Source organism: Polypterus senegalus, chromosome 17, assembly GCF_016835505.1.
Source record: "Polypterus senegalus isolate Bchr_013 chromosome 17, ASM1683550v1, whole genome shotgun sequence".
Classification (NCBI taxonomy): Eukaryota; Metazoa; Chordata; class Cladistia; order Polypteriformes; family Polypteridae; genus Polypterus; species Polypterus senegalus.
This window is the reverse complement of record NC_053170.1, coordinates 44,363,105-44,378,121: the sequence shown is the minus strand read 5'-3', so window position 1 is coordinate 44,378,121 and position 15,017 is coordinate 44,363,105.

The window sequence follows — 15,017 nt, the reverse complement described above, 5'->3', positions numbered from 1 at the left end:
CTGCCACTCATGAATTCTGGACCCAAGAACTGTTTACAGCTCTTCCAGCTTAGGACCTTCATGCACGGCAGCGATTTCTAAACCGCCACATCCGTTGTTCAATATTTTTACGATCTCAGAGACATCCAGAACCACAAACCAAAAAAGTGTTTCGTAACTGGGGCGTCTTTTCAGAATAAAGGGAAATGTGACAATTTAGAACTGGTGCATGTGGCACAGTGTTGGAAAGCAGCATGCCCTAATTGTTCTCAGTGTTTTTATAATTGTTATGGTTATTTACTTACTGTATACTCCTATTTTGTTTTATATGTTTGAAAGTTTGTACATTTTTTTGTAGAGAAAAGCCAAGCAAAATGGCACCTTTTATTGGCTAACTAAAAAGATTACAATATGCAAGCTTTCGAGGCAACTCAGGCTCCTTCTTCAGGCAACATGTAATACAGAAACTGGAGTTCTCTGTGTTTATATACACATTAGGACAAGAAACAACCAACCTAAAATGTATCACTTTGGGATATGGATGAAAAGTTATTTATTTAGAAAATTTCAAAACGAACATAAGGAAAAACATGTAAATACTACACGGACAATAGCCAAGTTTAAAATCAAGAGGTGGCAGAGATAACCACTTTGACTCCATTTGTGCATGTAATTGATGGATGAATGACTTGCTTTTTGAGTAAAAAAAAAAAAATACACCATAACATCCATCCATTTTCTAACCCGCTGAATCCGAATACAGGGTCACGGGGGTCTGCTGGAGCCAATCCCAGCCAACACAGGGCACAAGGCAGGAACCAATCCAGGGCAGGGTGACAACCACACCATAACATCAAAATCCAAAATCACTTCATTTAGGTCTGAATCGCAGGAGACCTGACTCTACACTGGCAGCATCTACCAGGGTTACAAACCATGGCAGCTTCCACTCATTCAAACTCACACAAACTCACATTCACCTTCATTCTATGTGACTTTAGAATCACTAGTAATAATACCTCCATGTTCAGGTAAAATCATTTCCTATCATCATGTGTTAATAGCATAAAGTCTACAAAGTACCATGAAATTCTTACTGCCATATCTCCTCACAAACAAAGACACATACACACAATTAGATACAATACCATCCATCCATCCATCCATTATCCAACCCGCATTTCCTAACCACAGGGTCATGGGGGTCTGCTGGAGCCAATCCCAGCCAACACAGGATGCAAGGCAGGAAACAAACCCCGGGCAGGGCGCCAGCCCACCGCAGTAGATACAATACATTTGCTAATTTTTGTTTATATATTTGCGTTATATAGTTGTGTTCAAATATTCACCCCACTGAAAACTTTCACATTTTATTATTATACAATAATGAATCACAATAGATTTATTTTGGCTTTTTTGTCATTGATCAACATAAATATTGTTTAATGTCAAAGCTAAAAACAAAGTGATCTAAACTAACTATCGATATAAAGCACAAAAACAATAATCACATAAGTTTTCGCCATCTTCTAGTCAGTGTTTAGTAGATTCCACTTTGACAGCCATGACAGCCTTGGCTCTGTGTGGACGGGTCGGTATAAGCTTTGCACATCTGCCATTTTTCCCGTCTTCTTTACAAAACTACTCAAGTTCTTTAAGATTGCATGAAGATTGTGAGTGAACAGCTCTTTGTTAAATGCAGCCACACATTCTCAGTTGGATTGAGATCAGGGCTCTGACTTGGCCACTCCAGGACATTAATGTTGTTTTTAAACCATTCCTGTTGAGCTTTGGCTTTATACTTGGAGTCGTTGTCTTGCTGAATAACACATCATTTCCTAAGGCACGGGTTTCTAGCAGACTGCATCAGGTTTTACCTTCAGGATTGCCTTGTATGTTACTGCATTCATTTTACCCTCAACCATCGCAGGCCTTTTACATCCTTCTGTGGAGAAGCATCTCCACAGCATGATGGTGCCACCACAATGCTTCACAGTGTTCTTTATAATATGCATTTAGTCTGACAGCTAAAAAGATCAGTTTTAGTCTTATCAGACCACAGAAACTTCTTCAAGCTGACTTAAGAGTTTCCCATGTACCATCTGGGAGACTCTAGCCGAAATGTGACATTCATTTTATTAACAGTGGCTTTCTCTTTGCCACTCTCCCATAAAGATGTGACTGGTGAAGCACATGGCAACAGTCTCTCCAATCTCAGCCGCTGTAACTTTTTCACAGTTCTTATACGTTTCTTGGAGGTCTCCCTCGCTAGTTTTCTTGCACTATCACTCAGTTTGTCTGGATGGTGTGCATTAATAATTGATTGAACTGGACTCCAATGGATATTCAGTGACTTGGATATCTTCTTGTCTTTATCCCCTGACTTGTGTTTTTCAGTCCCCTTTTCATAGATTTGCATGGAGTGATCTTTTGCATTCATTATGTAGGTTAGGCCACGATACTGACTCACTACAAGTTGGGACTTCCACATGAAGGAGCATTTATGCTGAAATTAGTATAAACCCCATTGAACTAATTCTGTGACTTCTAAAATGAATTGGCTGTGCCAGTGATGATCTAGAAGTATCATATTAAACAGGTGAATAATTACGCAATAGTTGTTTTGTCAGTCAGTCATTATCCATCCACCCATTGTTCAACCCGCTATATCCTAACACAGGGTCATGGGGGTCTGCTGGACACAGGGTGCAAGGCAGGGAAGAAATCACTGGGCAGGGCGCCAGCTCACCGCAGGGCACACACATACACACCATCGACAATTTAGGATCTCCAATCCACCTAACCTACATGTCTTTGGACTGTGGGGCAGACATGGGGAGAACATGCAAACTCCACGCAGGAAGGACCCAGAAAGTGAACTCAGGTCACCTTACTGCGAGGCAGCAGCGCTACCCACTGCGCCACCGTGCTGCCCTAGTTGTTTTGCTGTTTTTTTTTAAAAATTAATTTAGATCACTTTGCAGAGATATGTTTTCACTTTGACATTAAAGAATCTTTTTTGTTGATCCGTAAAAAAAATGAGCAATCCACTGTGATTCAAAGTTGTATAGCAATAAAATGTGAAAACGTTCATGGTGGTGAATACTTCTTATGGACACTGCATATACATATTGTGATAGATGGCCGGCCGTTCATCCAATACCAGCATGGAGGGGCCCCGAATGCCAGCAGGGAATTATGGACGTTGGAATTTTCCTTTACAGCCCTGCTGGATACCATGGGGGCCGATAGAAGGCGCTGCAGGGAGGAGCAGTGACTATTTTCCTTACGCCCCGGAAGTACATCCGAGTCACACGGACAAGAGGAATGACATGCTTCCGGGGTGAAGAAAAGGACTTTTTATCTGACCCGGAAGTGATAGGAGATCACATGGACTGGGGATTGGAACACTTTCGGGTCAGGGACTATAAAAGGATTGTGGGAGCTCCCAGACGGCGAGCTGAGCTGGGTGTTAAGAGGGCAAAGCGTCTGGGAGTGTGGAGGATTGGTTTATTGTGTATTTGTAGTGATTAATGAGTACTGTGGAGAGGAGGGTGTTTTGTGCACTGTTTATGAAGAATAAAGTCAATATATGGACTTTTATCTGGTGTCTGGCATCTTGGACAAGGGTTCAAGGGAGCGATAGCGCCCCCTATCTGTCGCAATATACAATATACACACTCAGTGTTTATGTTAGAGGCAGGGTTGTTACTCCTTTTTGGTTATAATTTTACTTCATTATTTGTAATCATTCTGGCTTAGTTATTTGGAAACATTTGGTAGACACACACTATTAGCTAACAAAACACACGGTTCAATTCTGAGTTTTTTTTAACATATCACTGTCGGATGTGCCTTAACTTCTGAAATTATTGCTCCTTTCGAGAACGTGAGGCTTAATGGCTTACTCTTTTGAACACGGTTTGTCATTTTGAATTGCAGTGAGGAATACAGAGTCTTAGGCGGTTTGTGGGAAGCCTTTGGATTTATTCTGCATTTTGCAACACTGCAGGGTACTGTCAGCATCTCAGACTGAAACCATTGGAGGTTAGCAGGGCTCAAATGTAGACAAGACAATTTTACTTTGCAGTTTACTTTTGAATTGTAGTTTTAATGAAAGTAAATAAATAAATAAAGAGAGCAGTCTACAGCCACATTCCAAATGAGCCAACTGGGGAGTTGTAGCTGGATATCCTTCCAGCACGCTCAGAGGATTGTGAGGGGCTACAGCTCAGGTTGTTTTGTAAATCAGTATCATGAAACGGAATTCCCCAGTTAGTGCCATTTTAATAAACAGCTTTGTGAACAGAGTTTGGACAGTTGATCTGTGTTGATATTGGATAAGCTCTGGAAACATGATACTTCTGTTAAAATCAACAAAAGAGTATTGATACTATTATGTGCTGTGAATGTGAAGAAAATGCTATAAAAATCACGGGGTCCGCCAAAGTCTAGCCTTGATGTTCACTGGAATAAACACTTAAAATCAGTTTTTTTTTGTTTCTAAATATCTTTCTTACTGCACAAGAGGCTTGACACTGCAAGTGAAGGCATATTAGCACAAATTCCGTTGAAAATGCTTTAACATATTATATAATTGCTGACATCTGTGATAAAAACTTGAGCATTTCCAATCTTAGAGTTTGTTTTCTACCTCACGATGTGGCAACGATGCGGTTTGTTGATGCAAGGATCATATTTTGCGGTCAGTTCCCTTTGAGTCTCTTCCAGACCTGCTTGCCCTAAAATGTGTTATGTATTAGCGATGTAAATGAGGTACTGATTTATATCTGTTTTGCATGAGACCTTTCATGGGTAAGTTGAAAATGACTGTGTTTTGTCAAAATTTTAAATCTTTAAAATGAGATGTGTGGTTACAAAAAACAAATATCAAAACCAGAATGTAAACCATACTGTAAGAAAACTGAAAAAGGAAGGTATGGCATGTGGTGAACACTTCGCAGTGAGTCTGAATCTGATTAAGGGTAAGCTTAAAGATTTTTAGCAGTAAGTGCTACTCCTGCCATTCATTGGGGAACAACATTGGTCTGGGATCAATACATCTGTAGAATGGCAAAAGGGAACTCTACTGCTTTATGGGATGAGGGACATACATTTAACTCCCAGCCAGGTCACATGGCTTTACTCTGATTTGTCCAATTCCTGCTCACATCCCAAAGACTTGCAGGTGTAGTTGACCGGCAGCTACAGTATAAATATACTCATTACAAAGAAATCTGGGTGCATAAGTTGGTGAGCTCTGGAATGGACTGCCACTTTGTGAAAGGCTCCCTATGGTCTTGCACCGGACAAAGTGGGTTAATCAACCTAATAAGCGTGTAGTAGTAGTAACACACCCAAGGACAGCCAGTATTTCAGTAATTACTGGTCTCCCCTTCATTAAGCATAGCAGGTTGTAATGCGATGAGTAGTGCATTGAGAGGTGCTTAACTGTCTTTACTATACTTGCAGGAGATCTTGGTGCTACAAGAATGATTCAAATTGTCCTCGTGTCCACTTTTTTACTCCCTCCTTCTGTCTCTCTCTCTCTTTCTTTCTGCCAGATGAGACAATCTTACTGTTTTGGACCCATTTTGTGCAATACATGCAGAACATGAGAAGTACACTGAGTGTGTTCTTTCTTCACCACTGAGATTTCTATCCAGTGACTTCACTCCTCCAGATCTCTCACTCTGATATTTTAGAAGTGAACCCCTTGTCAGCACTCCCACAACAGCATACGATATACGTAGTGCCTATACAAGTATTCATCCTTTGAGAAAATTTTCACATTTTATCATTATACACCACTGAATCACAGTGGATTTAATTTGGCTTGTTTGACACTGATCAACAGGAAAAGGCTTGTTAATGTCAAGTGAAAACTGCAAAGTGATCTAAATTAATTTCAAACTCTAAATAATTAATCATACAAGTATAAACCCCCTTCAAGTCAATATCTACAATGCAGTACAAGTAAATTCACCTTTGGCAGCCATGACAGCTTTGAGTCTGTGTACACAGGTCTCCATTAGCTTTGCACATCACTACCCTCTCATTATTCTCCATTCAGGTCTGTCAGGTTACATAGGGATTGTGAGTGAAGAGTCCTGCTCAAGTCTAGCCACAATTTCCCAATTGAACTGAGATGTGGATTCTATCTTGGCCAATCCAGAGCATTAACATTGCTGTTTTCTAAACCATTTCTGGCTAGCTTTGACTTTGTGCTTGAATTTGTTTCATGCTGGATAATAAATCTCCCAAGGCACAGGTTTCTTGCAGAGTGCATCAGGTTTTCACCCAGCATTTCTCTGTATTCCCCTGCCTTCATTGTGACATCAACCATCACAAGACTTCCAGGGCCTGCTGCATAGATTCATCCCAACAGCACAATGGTGCTACCACTATGCTTTACAGGGGGAATGTTTTTTTTTTTTAATTGATAGTATGCAGTGTTTGACATTTATTATTATTTTATTCTATTCAAACCATACAACCTTCTTCCAAATGACTTGACAGTTTCCTATTTGCCTTCTGGACACAGACATCAGCCAAGATGTCATGTGTTTTTGTTCTTTTTGCCTCTATGCCATAAAGTTGCAACTGGTAAAACATCCAGGCAATAATATTTGTCTGCACAGTATCTTCAAACTATTCCACTATAGGTTGTAACTCCTTCTGAGTTCTCATAGATTTTTTAGTGGCCTCCCTCACTAGTCTTCTTTTTGCATGATCAATAAGGTTTTGTCAACAACATGTTCTAGGTAGATTTATAGCTGTGCCATACTCTATCCATTTCTTAATGACCAATTTAACTAGACTCAAAGGGATATTCAGTCACTCTGACATTTTCTTGTCTTCATCCCCTGACTTCTGCTTTTCAATCACATCTTCACAGATTTGCTTGCAGTGTTCTTTTGTCTTCATTTCATAATGACTCAGCACAAGTTGGCCCTTTTAGATACAGGAGTATTTAGACTACAATCAATTGAAACCCCAGTCATATGATCTACATTGCACTAATTCCATGACTTCAAACATATAAAGCCTTAAATGGCCAAGGTCTGTCTTACTTGCCTGAATTTATCATTATTTACAAACCAGAATGCACATTAAGATCTCAAGATGTTGATCTGCTTATGATTCCAAGGATTAATAAAATAACAGAGGGAGGTCGAGCTTTTACTTACAGGGCCCCAAAGCTGTGGAATGATCAGCCTTCAGACCCCGGCTGAAGACTCAGTACTTCAGTTTAGCATACCCTGACTAGAGCCGCTGATTACCTGTGAATGCTGCATCTCTTTTGTTAGTTATTAGCACTAAAACATAATAATCATATAAGTAATAAGATTTTTACTAACCCTTACCTGTTTTGTTTCTCTTCGTGGCCCTACTGCCAAGTTGTTTGACTGCCAATGAAAAAGTCATCTCTGATAAAAGAGCACTGGAATCATTGAGTAGAAGGGTCATTTCATCAGATTAGCCAGCCCAGCACTGACTCAGCTGTGGAATGGACAGTGTGGGCAGCTTGTTGGCTGAGGTCTCCATGACTCTGAACAAATCTGAAACCTCTTATCTATACTAATAAAAGGCAAAGCCCTCACTGACTCACTCATCACTAATTCTCCAAAATCCCATGTAGGTAGAAGGCTGAAATATGGCAGGCTCATTCCTTACAGCTTACTTACAAAAGTTGGGCAGGTTTCATTTAGAAATTCTACGCGTAACGGTCATAACTGAATCCTACTTACGTACATATATACATTCATAGCCTGCAGCTCGGTCGCCGTGTGAGGCGGCTTTGCGTCCCCCATCCCCACGCCTCCCACGTAGTTGGCTGCCTGCCCATATAAAGCTATTCGTCGCTCCGGTCTTTTCATTTCCTTCCTTGTTTCGCCACGGTATTCATGTCTCCCTGCTGATAACTGCAGCCTTTTTATTTAATCCACGGCTTCTCTGCTGATTTATTGTGCTGATAACTGCAGCCTTTTTTTTTAATCCACGGCTTCTCCGCTGTTTTATTGTTCGTTTATTAACTTAAAGTTATTGTGTAGGTATTTTATACTTAGTTTACATTGTTCAGGTACCCATTTCTTTTACCGTTCCAACCGTAACCCCATTAACATGTCCATCGAGGTGATCACCATCGATCAAAGAACTGTCACTAACCGAGTGGTTTCCATGCTCGGAGATGCCGCCTGCCTTTTCCATTAACTGTGTTACATATTGCACGGCCATATCAGGCTCACTCTTGATATCCGGAGGAACATTGTGTCTTATGTATGGAATGACTAGGACAGGTTCAAGGTGTGGACTGATGACGGTACAGGAGATAATTATACTACACAGGAACACTATAAGAGTGAAATGCTTAAGCCCTTCACCTATGTTTTTGCATGTGAGTTGATGGCTGCCGCTGAATTGTTCGGTTGTCGCTTTTCAAGTGTACCGAAATGGCCAAATATTTTACACCTTTGGAGAACCGCCAATGCCTCTTAAACATCTTAGATTCACATGTGACCTTTTGAGTAGTGGACACTTTAATGTTTATGAATGTTTCAACACTCAAAAGCTGGATGCGAAGTTATCGATGAAACCGGTTGTATGCTTACAACCGTTGACAGATGCCGAATGTCACTTCAGCACAAGTCCTGCAAATACTGTCGTACTTGAAACAAACCATGAAACTCAAATCGATTATGACAGCAGCAATCCAAGCTGTGAGAAAACAGTATAAAGGAAGCGTGTCAGACGTTGTGGTACATTTTCTGATGCAGCTAGACGGAAACAACTTTGTGACGCTGCCGCCAAATACTCACAGGCAAATCGACAAGTTCATAGAGACGCTTTTGCTAAATACTCGCAGGCAAATCCACAACTTAATAGAGACGCTGCCGCTAAATATTCGCAGGCAAATCCACAAGTTAATACCGGGAATGCCTGTTAAACATCTTGGATTCACGAGTAGCGATTTGGGTAGTGAACACTTTTATGAATGAAACCTGGTATCTTTACAATGGTTGACAAACAGAGAATGTAACTTGAACACAACACGTCCTCCGAATAAGAACCTGGTTGAAAGAAATAATGATAATCAAATCCTTGATGACAGCAACACTCATAACAGTCACAAAACAATTACATTCACAATCATGTTATGTTATTTTTAAAATGTTTCCTTTTCTTTTTCATAACTTATTTAACACACTAAGTCTCCGCTGCGAAGTGCGGGTATTTTGCTAGTGTGATATAATCTACTCTTGCATTTTGCTCTGTACTTGTACTATTAAAATTGTACTACTGTATTAGATTCCTCAGGTGGCAATGACAGATTGGCCATCTAGATCTGTGAAGAGGATTACTTATGTCCTGTTCTGTGTATTGTATTGTATTTACTCCATTTTTTGACACCCATTGTATGCCCAACCTACCTGAAAAGGGGTCTCTCTCTGAATGGCCTTTCCCAAGATTTCTTCCATTTTTATCCCTATGAGGGTTTTTTGGGGAGTTTCATCTTGTTTTCTTTGGAAGTCAAGGCTTGGGGAAAGTCAAAATACAGGGCCTGTTAAAGCCCATTATGACACTTTTTGTGTTAATTTGGGCTATACAAAAATACATTTTTGTTGTTGCTGTTGTTCTAAATCTTCACCAGTAAAGATTTAGGAATGTAAAATTAAAGGGGATGGATACTAATGGGCACGGTGGCGCAGTGGTAGTGCTCCTGCCTCACAGTTAGGAGACCTGGGTTTGCTTCCTGGGTCCTCCCTGTGTGGAGTTTGCATGTTCTCCCCGTGTCTGTGTGGGTTTCCTCCCACTGTCCAAAGACATGCAGGTTAGGTGGATTGTAAATTGGCCCTGCTGTGTGTTTGTTTGTGTCCTGCGGTGGATTGGCACCCTGCCTGGGATTGATTTATGCCCTGTGTTGGCTGGGATTGGCTCCAGCAGATCCCCGTGGCCCTGTGTTCGGATTCAATGGGTTGGAAAATGGATGGATACTAATGAGATCAACCATTTTGTGTTTTATATTTGTAGTTCACTTTGCTAAAATCAGTTTTTATTTTGTCATTAAAGAGTCTTTTTCAGTTGATTGGTGTCAAAAAAGCCAATGTAAATCCACTTTGATTCATTGTTGTATAACAATAAAATGTGAAAACCTGCAGTGGATATTTTTTATAGTGTTTACAGTATATGTGTGCATATATACAAGGAATCCTGAAAACAATTTCACCATTTTTGTTTGTTCCACAAAGCTTACTGAAATTTTGCAATATTGTACCTTTTCCTTTGTTGGTTTGGTACTCTGCTGTTGACCTTTCAATTAGAGTGATATGGCACTGCATCTGTCCTTTTGCACCAGAAAGCATTTTGTGTTAAATAAACTGAATTTCTTGTCTGCATAATCAGCATTGTGAGAATATTAAAGAGGGCAGAGATGTTTATAAGCAGTTGGACAAGTATGATGGATGCAGAATGTTTGTAATGGGCATCAACATCAATAGCTAGTGAGCAGTGAGAAGAAACAAGGCCTATTGTTCTTACCAAGAAATAATAACAAGAGATAAAATCAATTTAAACCTTTGGAAGACACCTCATATATACAATATATTTAATCAACAATATAGGATGATCAATGTGAAAGCATGAAGTATCAGATAAAGAAAACAGAAAACAAAACCGTGCTGCCCCAAAAGGCATTTAGACATTGAAGGACTGATGTCCATGAATATCAGGGTAGTGTCTCACATCCACCTGCTTACTCCTCAAAATACTTTGGCAAAAATCACACTTTGTATATTCTCACTCTAAACCTGCCTCCAAGCTCTGGCCGCAGTTCCTTCCTGTCAGATGAAGATCATTTTAATCATTCCACTCCTTGGTTCATTAGTATTTTTCCAAAAATGTTATATTGCCAAGCCATAGTACCTCCAGGGTGTTTGCGAATTAATTGCAGCTTCAGCCTTGGGAGTACTTTAGAGCTTCCTGAGTTGGCATCAGATGTCTGTGCATTCTCATTATTTTTTTAAAAGGTTGAGTGTTCTTGGACTGGTACATTATTTAAGGGAGGTTCATGCCTTACGATGGGATAGACTCTGCTTACTACAACCCTTAGACAGCCATCCATCCATTATCCAACCCACTATATCCTAACTATATCCTGACTACACGGTCATGGGGGTCTGCTGGAGCCAATCCCTGCCAACACAGGGTGCAAGGCAGGAAACCAACTCTGGGCAGGGCACCAACCCACTGCAGTAGACAGACATGGTGGCCTCAAAAAATGAATGAATGAATGGAAGGAAGGAATTTCCCTGTGTATATTTTGAACTACTTATTCTGTTAGAGAGAGCATGATACCTCTCATCTAAAACGTTGTTCCTCAGAAACCTTTCATCAGCCTTTTTTTTTAATGCCTAATGTTGTCTCACTTATTTGGTTGGCTTTGGAAATTTCCATAGTATGGCTTCTTTAAATATGACTGGGCTTACTCACTCTTAGGTGGATCCATAAGTAACATAACCTACTACTTGAAAGGACACTCCAGCCACTAGTGTGGTTATCATTATATTTATGTATAGCTCACAGATGAAGCTTTCGATTTCACAAATTTGAATCTTGCACATATATTCTCAAGCAACATATAGCATAATGCTGCGTAACATGCCAAAATTAATGCAATAAATATTGTGACACGTGAGTCACCGTCTTGAGAGAAGACGCTCTGTCCAAAGGCTTCAAGTAAACCAATTTTATTCCAAGGGTTCAGATTATAATGTCCCCTGCATTACCCATCGGGCGACAGATGTGTTATGTGGGGAGGCTGTGAACTTGTAGTTGCCTTAGTGATGGTGTGAACTTGTGGTTGCTTCGGCAATGGACAAGCACCCCTCGACAGACATGTCAATCACGTTTTGGCATGCAGCACCATTGGGGAGGGTGTCAAAAGAGCTCACAAATCTCACAATACATAGACAGTAATAAACACACACCAGAAACTCAAATTCACATTGTCAAGCATTAGCTACTTAGATCTAGAGCAACCTCGGGAGCAAAATTTAAAGTAAACTGTCTTGATATAGAAAAGCAAGGAAATCGAATATCCAATGAAGACAAAGTGGTTACTCAAAATATTATGTATAAAGCAGAATTTCCTGCTTAAATACACAATTCAATAAGGAATTATGTAAGTATACATATACAGTATGTACAACAAGCATTAAAGTATATAAGTTCCATATATACATAGAAGCATATAAGTGTACAAGTTATTTATTAATTTCCTTATCTTTCTTTTGTGCAGCTGTAAGTGTTGTGCACCTGTCCAGTATACCAGCCTTCTTTCCGCAAATGACCGGGAATTCTGTTTTGACTAGTCTCTGTTTAAATATGACACTACATATGATACACACACACACACACGTGAGAGACAGACACACACACGCAGGCCTGCGAGAGAGACACACACACAGGTGCGCGCGAGTAGTCACACACACACACAGGCTTGCGAGAGAGAGACATACACACACAGGCGCGCGCGTGCCTTGTTGCATTGTTACTTTTCTTGGTTGTTTATTAAAGTACAGATTTTTCAAATGTTCATTTTTTACCCTGCACTTAAAACTCATTAAAAAAAGTGTTTTTAGCGAGCGGGTCGTAAGGCTATAGCGCAAATTCTTGCAGTGTTAGTTTTCTCTGTTGTTTAAGGTTTTCTTAGTGTTATTCAATGTTTTTACATTTAGTTTACTATTATGCTGTGCATTCAATGGTATAATTAACTATATTTGTGCTTAAAAACTTAAAGTATATATGTACATACAGTTTATACAGTCTGGAACAGATTAATTGTATTTACATACAATCCTATGGGGGAAATTACTTTGGTTCACGACCAAATTGGGTTACAACCAGAGTTTTGGAACGAATTATGGTCGTGAACCGAGGTTCCACTGTATTACTGTCAGACAAAATTACAGACATTTTACAGAAATACAAACCATTATTACTAAGAGAGAAAATTAAAGGCACACAATACAGTGACACATATTACAGTCACATACAAGGTCCCTTGCCATTCAATATAGACTGTTCTTACTAATGTTTATGCACTACTGTTCTAGTGCCCGTTATTGTAACGGGCTTAATGTCTAGTTTGTATATAAGTTGATGTGATCAACGTACTATTTCACTTTTTCCACATTAAGAGTATGTAAATACATGATTATAAGAGACCAGTTCTTGACCTAGGTCATAGCTGGAATGAAGTATTTGACCAATCCAGTCTCTCTTCAGTCCATGCTGGTCCTTGCTAGTTAGGCAAGTCTCTTATAAAAACATTTTCTTGGACTTGAAGTCTGTAAGATGAGAGAATACTTTTTCTTCTTTAGGTTAAAACAATCAGCTAGCACATAAACTGACACTTTTAACTCCGTAGGCAAAAGCATTACAGAGATAATAAACTTGTCGTCTTTCCCTTCTGTCTTCCAATACCTCCACCATCTTGGCTCATCACAGATCCCCAAGAGACGGGGCACACTATAAACATGAAGAATCAATCCAGGCAGCATGAAGTAATGAGCCACAGTTCAGGGTAACTGTTAGTGATATTACAGTCTAGGCAGAAAAAGCCTGCTCAGTACATGAGATAAAGCCAAACAGATAGAACATATTTACTTAATGTCTCCTGGGAGAGTTCCATCCATCCTCTTCCGCTTATCCGAGGTCGGGTCGTGGAGGCAGCAGCTTGAGCAGAGAGGCCACTTCTTCTAGCTCTTCCGGGAGAATCCCAAGGCATTCCCAAACAAGCCAGGAGACATAGTCCATCCAGCATGTCCTGGGTCTTCCCCGGGGCCTCGTCCCGGTTGGACGTGCTCGGAACACCTCACCACGGAGGCGTCCAGTAGGCATCCTGATCAGATGCCCGAGCCACCTCATCTAACTCCTCTCGATGAGGAGAAGCAGCAGCTCTACTCTGAGCCCCTCCTGGATGACTGAGCTTCTCACCCTATCTTTAAAGGAAAGCCCAGACACCCTGCGGAGGAAACTCATTTCAGCCGCTTGTATTCGCGATCTCGTTCTTTCGGTCACTACCCATAGCTCATGACCATAGGTGAGGGTAGGAACATAGATCGACTGGTAAATTGACAGCCTTGCCTTACGGCTCAGCTCCTTTTTCACCATGACAGACCGATGCACAGCCCGCATCACTGCGGACGCCGCACCAATCCGCCTGTTGATCTCACGCTCCATTCTTCCCTCACTCATGAACAAGACCCCGAGATACTTGAACTCCTCCACTTGGGGCAGGATCTCTCCCCAAGAGATCGTGGATGGCGGAGTCTATCCGTCACTGGAAACGGGCTCGACTTACCAGCAATGCGGACCAAGCTCTGACACTGGTTGTACAGGGACCGAATAGCTCTTATCAGGGGGTCCTTTACGCCATACTCCTGGAGTACCCCCCACAGGATTCCCCGAGGGACACGGTCGAACGTCTTTTCCAAGTCCACAAAACACATGTAGACTGGTTGGGCAAATTCCCATGCACCCTCCATGATTCATCCACCTCGGTGTCCTCAGTCCCAGAGATGGGGGAGCCCACTTTCGAGTCCCCAGGCTGTACTTCCTCATTGGAAGGCATGTTAGTGAGATTGAGGAGGTCTTCAAAGTACTCCCCCCACCGACCCACAACGTCACTAGTCGAGGTCAGCAGCACACCATCTCCACGATATACAGTGTTGACACTGCACTTCTTCCCCCTCCTGAGACTCCGGACAGTGGACCAGAATCTCCTCGAAGCCATCCGAAAGTCGTTCTCCATGGCCTCCCCAAACTCCTCCCATGCCTGAGTTTTTGCCTCAGCAACCACCGAAGCTGCATTCCGCTTGGCCTGTCGGTACCTATTAGCTGCCTCCAGAGTCCCACAGGATAAAAGGGTCCGGTAGGATCCCTTATTCAGCTTGACGGCATCCCTCACCGCCGGTGTCCACCAACAGCTTCGGGGATTGCCGCCACGACAGGCACCGACCACCTTACGGCCACCG